The sequence below is a fragment of the Lissotriton vulgaris genome, chromosome 7 (genome assembly GCF_964263255.1).
Source record: "Lissotriton vulgaris chromosome 7, aLisVul1.2, whole genome shotgun sequence".
Classification (NCBI taxonomy): domain Eukaryota; kingdom Metazoa; phylum Chordata; class Amphibia; order Caudata; family Salamandridae; genus Lissotriton; species Lissotriton vulgaris.
Window position 1 is genome coordinate 883,362,682 of NC_141695.1, and position 9,551 is coordinate 883,372,232.

The window sequence follows — 9,551 nt, forward strand, 5'->3', positions numbered from 1 at the left end:
TAAACGTGGCACATCCCTACGACCAATTTACAACGTGACGCATCTAGGCAGATGCGTCACGTTGTAAAGCCCTGCGCCGCTTGTGGGCGTTCCGGCGCAGGGTGGGCGTTCCGGGGCAGGTGCACCTCGCAAAAGTGGTTGAGTGAAATCTATAAGATTGCACTCAGTCACTTTCAGACCAATGCTGCGTCAAAACCCTGCGCCTGCTTGAAGCAGGCGTAGGTCTTGATGCAGCATTGTAAAGATGGGGCACCCCCGAGCCTTGCTGGAGCTGCGTCGCGCTTGCGACGCAACTCCAGCAATGCGCCACCTTTACGGCACAGATGCGTCACGCATCTGTGCCGTTTTTGCCCCATGGTGCGCCGCATTGTAAATGCGGCGCACCATGGGTGGCGGAGCAGCGGCGCAAAATAACTGGCGCATCCCTGGGGATGCTCCAGTTATTATAAATCTGCGTCAGTTTTGCGCTTCTGATGCGTCACTTTTTGTGACGCATCGGCGGCGTAAAATATGCCTCCTGTTACTATTTACAAAGTGACGCATCTAAGCAGATGCGTCACTTTGTAAACCCCTGCGCTACATTATACCTGCGTCAGGTATAATGTATGCAGGGGGGGCATTCCCCCGCAAAAAGCCTCGTAGAATTGTTGCAGTGAAATCTATGAGATTTCACTGCGTCACTTCTAGGACGCCGTTGCGTCAAAATCTTGCGTCTGCCTCACAGCAGGCGTAAGACTGACGCAGGCCCTTTCACATGGGGCTTGCCGCATGTGAAAGGACGCATTGCTCGAGTTGCGTCCCTTTTGTGACACACTCCAGCAATGCGTCACTTTTGCACTTACAGATACGTCAGAAATACTGAAGTATATGTAACTCCTTGCGACATGATGCGTCATACATTAAATATGATGCATCGGGTATGTCGCAAGGAGGGCGCACTGAGAAGTGAAGCATCGCTGCTTTCACACAGCTATGCATCATTTCTCATAAATGAGGCCCTGTGGTGCTCCAGACCCTTGTGATACTGGTAAAATTGATACGAACAGTTTCCCACACAAAAATTAAAAGATGGGGTCATGCTGCTTTTAAGTAGTACTTTTGGATGATTCCAACTATGTTTGCAAAATAGTGTATGAGGGGCTCTAACAAATAAATAAATTAAAAAACGGACACAAACTCGTTTGTACTCGTTAACCCTGATTCTTTGCCCCTATAAGGTGCAAAGCTACCCTGATACAAATGTTATTTACTCCCCCAATGGCCACCGGACTCCGTAATATAATGACAGTCTGTGTCCAGTTCTGGGATTCTGTGTGGCAATTCAGTGCCTTCTGGGAGCTGTAGTGTTGGTTTGTTTCCATTAATCTGAGACAGTAACACCCCGAATAGTAATGATTTGTAAGTGTTAAAGGCAAAACTGTAAACACAGAATGACATGGCCACCCTACATGTACCAAGTTGTTTTTCAACCCATTAATGCAGGGTCTTCCAATGTAGGTCCAGCAGGCCCGGATCCATATAAGATTTTCAGGATACCCACTGCCTACATTATTGCATTTAATGTACACTTATTGTATGTGCAGTTTTTAACATGGCTATACTGTAAGCTGCAATAGTTCCTGAGTGTAAATGCTCACTTTGGCTTCTTCAATGAATACAAGTTGTGCACCTTTTATCCCTCAAAACATAAACAGTCGAATGTGAAAAATAAGCCATAAACAGATAAATATGAGGCTCATGGGGATGACATTGGCCTAGAAAAGAACTTTGAAGTCCATCAGTACAAGGTGTAAATAGTTCCAGACATTCCTGCTGATTTAGGGAGTGTGATGGGTGCTGGACTGGCTCATGCAAGTCTTGTGGTGGTGCTGGCCCTGCTGCTGCTCCAATGAGGCGCAGAGTCTTCTGACAGAGCGTGTTTTAAATACAGGTGGCTCAGACAGGATAATTTAAAAGACACAGGCATTAGAAGAAGAGAGTCAGAACAAGGTGTGACCGGCCGAAACAAGTTCAGATTCAATCATGAGCAGTATGCATTCAAATTTGGGATGGCACACTCGTCCAAGGGGTGGAGAGGGAGTAGTTTGCATGCAGGCTTCTTGTTTGTAGTCTTGCACGCCTGTGATCACACCATAATGACCCTGCTCATGCGGAGAAGTACTTTCACTGTTGTCTCCTTTACATTAAACATAACTCCCCACAGGGCACGTTGAAATGTCTCATCATCAAAAAAACACAGAGACCATGCGCCATAATTAACATGTAACAGGGTGCGTGTGCGACACAACTACTAAATGTGGTTTATCAAGCCATGCACGGCCACTTTGCCTGGCCTGGAGGGGCTTGGAAGCCGCTGGAGTAACACAACTTAGAGGAAGTCACTGCGTTGTTTTACTCTGCCCCAGGGAGGCATTTCATGGGTGGTGCATGGCTGTTTCCAGGCAACACCCATGATTTCTGTGCATTTCCAGATGTGTCATGGCAGACCTGGAATGCGTCAAAACTGCTACGCATCCCTAGGGGAGGCACAATGAGGAGAAATACCTATATTTCTCCTCGTTTCATTTCCTCTTTCTATGTGTGCTGCATTCTGCACCATGCATAGAAAGGGGAAAATGCGTCAGGGAATAGTTGACCCTTCCTGCACAAACACAATCCTCGTTATAATGCAGGCACCCTTGCACCAGAGAGCAAGAGTGCCTGCGTGGGCATGAGGCAGCACATTGTGTCCCAGAGCTGGAAAAAGGCAGGAATGTGCCATATTGTTATTTACTGTGCATTCCCGTCCTTTCCCTGTCTAGCAGCACAGCAAGGTGGCTCGATGAGCTTCAATGTGTCACATATTGATAATTATGACCCTTTTTCGCTGAGCCCATGTGCGAAAATACTATTACAGAGCCGCCGGTACTGGAGAAGTGCTTGGAGCAAGATTGCAAGAGTTAGGCGTTAATAAGGCATATGCAGTGCTGGGGCATTTTCTCCTTTTGAAAGAAGAGGATGATCTCTTTAAGGACAGCCGGAAGGATACACTTGGAGCAAGTGCAAGGTAAGCAGTCTTATGCTTTTCTTGTTTGAAAGAATGTTGTGAGCCATTCCTGTAAAGAAGTCATCAGTTTGTTTTTCCATTTCGTCAAGCACTTGGTAAGTGCTGCACCACCCTTACAGAAAGAATTTTGATCTGTACATGAATTAAACCAATTCATAAACAAGAAAGTACACGTAGGCTTCGAAGCCTGAGTAAACGAGTCGTGAAACAAAGACATGAATCCTTACAACTGCTGACTCTGGGCATTCTATGGCTGCAGATGACTATTATTCGCTACATCTCTGTAAACTATGAGTGTCTGTAATAAATCACACAGCCAAACTGCAGAGTTTCACTCCAGAATCCAACAGCTTTCATTCAAAGGTGAATAAAGTGAAAGCTTGCTGGCAAACTCGACTAAAGGTGAGTTGAAAGGAGAAGACAGACAGGGAAGAAATTCAGAACAGAGCCAGCTGCAAAAGATGCACTCTGTTCAGTGCATCAACATAAAAAAGAATAGCTCTCACAAGCAGTAGCAGAACACAAGTACTTGGGCCAGGTCGGGGCAGGGCCACACACAAGAAGAGGAAGTGGTGACCTCAGTACTGACAAGCGAGATGGAAGGCCTCCAAGCCCACTGATAAACAATATGTATCGAAGAGACAGAAGTGGTGCTATCTTTGCAAGACCTAAAAAACAAAACTGATGTCAGAAGTTAGTGGCAGGCAATCACCACAGATACTTGGCAGAGTCATGACAGCAGTACAGACACTGCTACCAAAAGGGCATTGGTGAATGTCCCACAATAAAATGTCCTTGAACTACTCTGTTCCCAGCCAGTACAGAACCAGGGCTACCTTGACTCTCCTTCGCTGAACACCTTTATGGTTAAGTGCCTTGTTGCTGCACCCTTTTGGCTGATTGACTTTTCCTTGCTGACACCACTTTGTAAAATAACAGGCAGCAAGTGGTCCAGGTAGGAAACATTTTTTAAAAGGGAGGGAAGAAGGGAAATAATCAGGTTTGAGGTGGCGTCTTGTATAAGCCGGGCCATATGAGGGGGAACATCCTTTACAACGAAACTCTAACAACGCGGTACCATTACAACACAGGTTTTACAACGAAAGTCGTTACAACGACTTTCGCTGGAGGGCGCTCTAGGATAGGGAATAGTTCAGTTTACTATCCAACACCTTCCCTACTATCCACGGGGACTGGAGTTGGAATAGTAAATTAAACTATTCACTATCCAGCGCCCCCCAACGCAAGTCGTTGTAACGACTTGCGTTGTAAAACCTGCGTTGTAACGGTACGCGTGGTAATACCACGCGTTGTACCGTCATACATCCCATATGAGAGCATCCCCTTTAAAGAAGGAAAAAATACGGCACCCCCTACAAAAAACAAGAAAAAAAAGGCACAGGAAGAGTGATGCAGAACCCGGATACAGTTTTTTCCAGTCTGCCCAATCAAAACATAGATAATCGTAGTCTTAAAAAAAAAAAAGAAAGTGCAGCACATAAATTTGAAAATGTACGCAGGAGATAGGGACAAGGAGCCAACAAAAATACTTGCCGAAAACGTAACTGTGGAACAGGCACCCAAGCTCCGGCACCATGAGCGAGCTGGTATCTGTCCTGCATAAAATGAACTAGAAAACGATTTATGTCAGAATATTGTATGAAGAAATATTATCTGCCATAAATACTGTGTCCTAAATACTGTTTACAATATTGTTCTTTGTTCCATAACCTTATAATTCAGAGTCCAAGCAGCAAGTATACTTAGAGAGGTGAGGTACAATTGTACTCTGTCCCACATCACACACTGGACCAGGAGCTTTGACCTACTGTGTTACAGATTAGTGCCAAACCTAAGGCATGCTGTGTCAAGGGCTCGCCATGGCGCAAGAAAACTCCTCAGTATCAGAGCGACGAACAATATGGTCCAACTCTTGATATCTCCAATTCTGAATACCAAGAAAAGCACAGAGTTTTAGAGTGATCAAGTGAGGGAAAGGGTATGAGAAAGGGAGCTGCAGGGAACAGGAAAAACAACCTGAAAAGGAAATGAAACAAGATTAGCAAATGAACACCTAATCTCATAAATTCTCACTAAAGTGTATCAGATTTACCTGACACTTAATAGGGGCATCACCTTTCCAATCTACATGTAATCTGTGATTACTGTGCGTAATCTACACTCTTGTGATTACCAAGCTTAGATTCCCTGTCTGAACGTGTGGGTACAAAAAATAAATAAGCTGGCAAGCCCATACTACATGGTCCACAACAACTCATCAAGATAATCACAAATGTTCCTCATACATACCCAAACAAGAAACGAAAGAAAAAGTTTATGTAAATCTTTTGGAATAGTTCCTCATAGGATTGTAAAGAAAATTATTTCACGACCAATGCTGCCACTATTGATATAATTTTCATTGGGTCATCATCACCACTAGTTCAGTCTTTTTCATGATTTTGTTAGGCAATTCTCATTGCATTTGTTCCAGAAGCAAAAAATATTCAAAAGGACAGAAAAATAAAGCCAGCCCATTTGCTTTACTTCAAGCACTGAATGTAAGAGTCTGTAGATAACCAAAGTCTTTTTTCACCTTAACAGCTTTCATAAAAGAACAGATTTCTGTTTTGCCTTTTTTATTTCGTTCATGTTCCCCTGAAGGAGTGAATTGAGAGATCCCGCGGCTCTCGCTCCATGAGACTTACGCGGCCCGTTTCCGAGGGGAGCCGAGGTGATGTTTTGTGACCGGAACCCGAGCAAGCTGACTCGATAGAGACCCCCCCAGACAGCACCAGCGAGAAGCTGGCGTTCAGGTGATGCACCGATGAGGAGAGGGGGTAAGAGGCGAGATGTGCGGGGGCCTGGCATGCTACATTTTGAGGCGTGGACTCTCGCTGACAGAGAAGCCTGGGGCTGGCCAGACTACCTGTAAGACACCCATTGAGACCCCACAGCGAGCATCAGCACCTGGGGCATAGGGGACAACAGGAACCGGGGCTCCCCAGCAGCATCTGAACGAGTAAGAAAGCCCCCAAGCGGCCTGCCTGACGTCAAAATGGCAGCCACTGGGACAAATACAGGCATCAATACCTCTGTGAGTACCTAGAAGGCGTGCAACTTAAATAATGTGCAAGAGGGAAGGAGCAACAAAAAAGCTGGGACCCAGAAGAAGCAATAAGGGCAGATCAATCCTCTTTCAAGGGATGAACTGACAAAAGCTACTTATCAATGAACTGTCCTGCTTTAGACTCTTAGGGTAATTGAAATCAATACTCTCCGTGAGCCTTTTTTGTGAAACGCGCCTGACCCCAAAATGGCACCTGCAGAAGATCGTTGCCAGGGGACAAAAACAATCACCCTAAGGGAGGCCCCTGACCGTGGAGACCTAGCTTTTTGGCCGATGCCCAGTGGAGCTACTAGATAGCTAAAGAGGAGATGACCTGTGGACTACCCCATCGGCCGTCACCTACTCAGCCGGAATTTGGGCAGACTTTACTTCGTCACTCCATCGTATTCTCCCTCCTACCCCTTTATTCCTCGCACTGTCTCCTTTATGATCCATTTATCCCACCTCTTTGCTCTTTAATTGTTTTCCTGTTGAGACCTAGCTGTTTGGCTGATGCCCAGTGGAGCTAGCTGATAGCTATAGAGGAGATGGGCTGTGGACTTCCCCCTCGGCTGTCACCTACCCAGCCGGACTTTGAGCAGACTCTCCTTCGTCTCTCCATCCTATCTTTCTCCTACCCCTTCTACCCCACCCCCTTACCCTTCTAAGCTCCATTTATTTCGTCTTCTACACTCTTGAAATATTTTTCTAGTAACTGTTGTAAATTTGTGATTCTGTGGAACCTTATGTAAAGCGATCTGATTGCTCCGGGTCTAGCCAGCGCTATATAAAACTCAAATAAAGAATAATAAGTGAGTGCCAACAGAAAGGAAGAATTTATGTCTTTTTTGAACTCGTGTGACCTTTAGTTTAACTCCACAGCTCCAAAGAATACAACTAACAGAAAGGAAGACTGTATGTCTTTTTAGGGCTCGCCTAGCTACGCAGCGCATGAGTGCTGCTCGCCATGAGAGCTCTAATGTTGTTGCTTTCTTGCCGAAGGGAGACAGAACATGTTACGCGCCCGGACAGGGGATGTGCATGGCGCGCGGCCGGACACGCGATGTGCACGTGCACATTGTCTGTCTGGGCACGTAATATGCTCTGTCTCCCTTCGTTTCAGCACAACCCTCCTGCCCCGCGCTTTTACAGCCAGAGGTTGTATCTTTTTTTTTTAATACTTTAAGCGTGGTGCTCTACTACTTTTGTGGTCGGATATTCACATCTGACAAAACACAACAGTTCCGGAAATGTCCGTAGTGATGATACAACATGCAGTGTGCCAGATCATTTATGCATAATACTGCAATAAAAATATTTTTAAAAATCCTGTCACTGCACCTCGCGAGGAAGCTGTCCCACAACGAATAACTTGTTTATTTTTATTTTGCCTGATAGGCAATGGAACGCTGCTGTTCGAATGCTAGATGTGTCTGATGAAATAGTGATGCGCACCAGGGCAACTCTGAGAAGCTGCAAACACATGCAAATGGGGTTCAACAGAGCGAACTGTGACAAAACTAAACAATGAAAATCTTGATCACACCACGAGTTCTCGACCCAGCGTGGGACATCAAACTCATTTATGCCACCACAAAGAAGCCGTCCTTGTCTGTATTGGATCTCCATTTGTTATTCTTTATAAGTCATATGAAGAAAAATTCATTTGGTGCAAATATATGGAGTTGCAGTTGGTTGCAGTGTAGTCATGTAAAATCTCTGGATGCGACCTCTTGTAAATACAACTTGCTCCTGAAAAATAATGTGTAGGTCACTCCAACGTGTAAAGTAATGCGCACCAGCTCTCGCAAATGTATTGTGAGTCAAGGCTGAAAATTCAAGAGTAATTTACACCTAAGGCAGTAATAAGACACAGCCACTTACTTATAAAACCTATATTAATCAAGCCCATAGTGAAGAAAGACACACTAATTGCCAAGGAGTGGTTCATTCCATAAACGTGTTAAAGTGACGTGACTCACGTTAAAACCCTATAAGCAACGCCTTGTCTAGTTTTCTGAATATAAATATCTCATATCTTGCTGGCATGCAGGCATTCACATTGCCATAAATAACCAAACTGTCCTCTACCGCTTAGGGACTCACCTGTCTCTAAATAATGATAGCTAAATCATTGCTTGGTTCATGACACATTACATCAGAGAAGTTGCTTTTTTTGGGAGCCCCATAATGCGCACCCACTGGTTTATTTGCATGATTTAGTGTATTTGTAAGGGATGTGCTATTTTGACATTTACATTTTTGTGACATATCCTGATTTTGCAGTTGCAAAAGTAAATTTTCGTCTTTTGTCTACTGTAAGTCATGAGTTTGTGAACCTTGGTCTTTTTTTTTTGGCTTCACACAGGTGGATGCTGTCTGCGTTTGTTTCTTCGTGAAGTCTACAGTCACTGGTAGTTTTTCCCTTTTAGTCATCTGCTTCTTCCTTTTCAGATTCCTATACGCAATGTTCTTTTGTTACTTATGCACTAGTTAAGGGACTTGCACCTGATGGCACCGAGTAATGTATTCCTAAATACTAATTTAATTAGTCCATTCGGATTGGGCCAAGCTGATCATTATTGGTCCTTCCCATTAGAAACTGCTTTTCCTCCTGTAGCTGAGTTGTTCAGGTCGAAGGGTCTATGAGACTTCTTTCCTTTCTGGGAAATTCCTTTCTTTGAGGTTGATTTTATCTCCTGCTCTTCCAGGATTGGTGCAGAACTACCTGTATAATGGACGAGGGCACATTTTTTCCCCCACCCTCTCTTTTTGTATCCTCTGGGTCTGCTTGCATCACTAACTTTAGACAAGCTGAAGCAGTCTTCCATACATTTGTGTCATATCTGATACCTCCAGGATAGATGAAAAGACCACCTTTTCTACATCGCGGAGCATCACTAGAGCCTGTTTTACTTTGTTTCTTTCAGGGGTAGAAGACGATAATGTGTCACAACATTTATCCTGCTTTGGTCCTCATAAGAGTATAGGCTATTTTTGTGAAACAGCATAGGCAGGCGTCGATTTGCATTTCTTAGTTGTCCCATGTGCAAATCTTCCTTATTTTCATTGCAACCAGTCTTCCTTCCATTCATCTGCAAGCACCTGAGCAAATTGAACCCAACAAGCCCATTCTGCTAGCAGAAGTGCTCCCTAACTTGGAAATGTTGCTGCTTCTCATTCGTCTTACTTAAAATGCCCCTCCTCTCTCATTCACCCTCGCCATAGCATTCAGCTACTATCGGATTGACTGATCAACTCACTCCTACTCACAATTACTGAGAAAGCTGGAACTGACTTAACCCAATTGTATAAAATACGGGCATTCAAACCTGTTTCGGGCTCCTGTTCTTAATAGCACTGAAAACCTGCTAAGGAGGTGCACTTGCGTCAACC

At 44.6% G+C, this 9,551-nt stretch overlaps 1 pseudogene; it reads left to right on the plus strand.

The window, feature by feature from the left end:
- Nucleotides 1-2,219: 2,219 nt before the first annotated feature.
- Nucleotides 2,220-3,101, plus strand: LOC147702612 (barrier-to-autointegration factor-like protein pseudogene; annotated as a pseudogene).
- The last annotated feature ends 6,450 nt before the right edge of the window (nucleotides 3,102-9,551 follow it).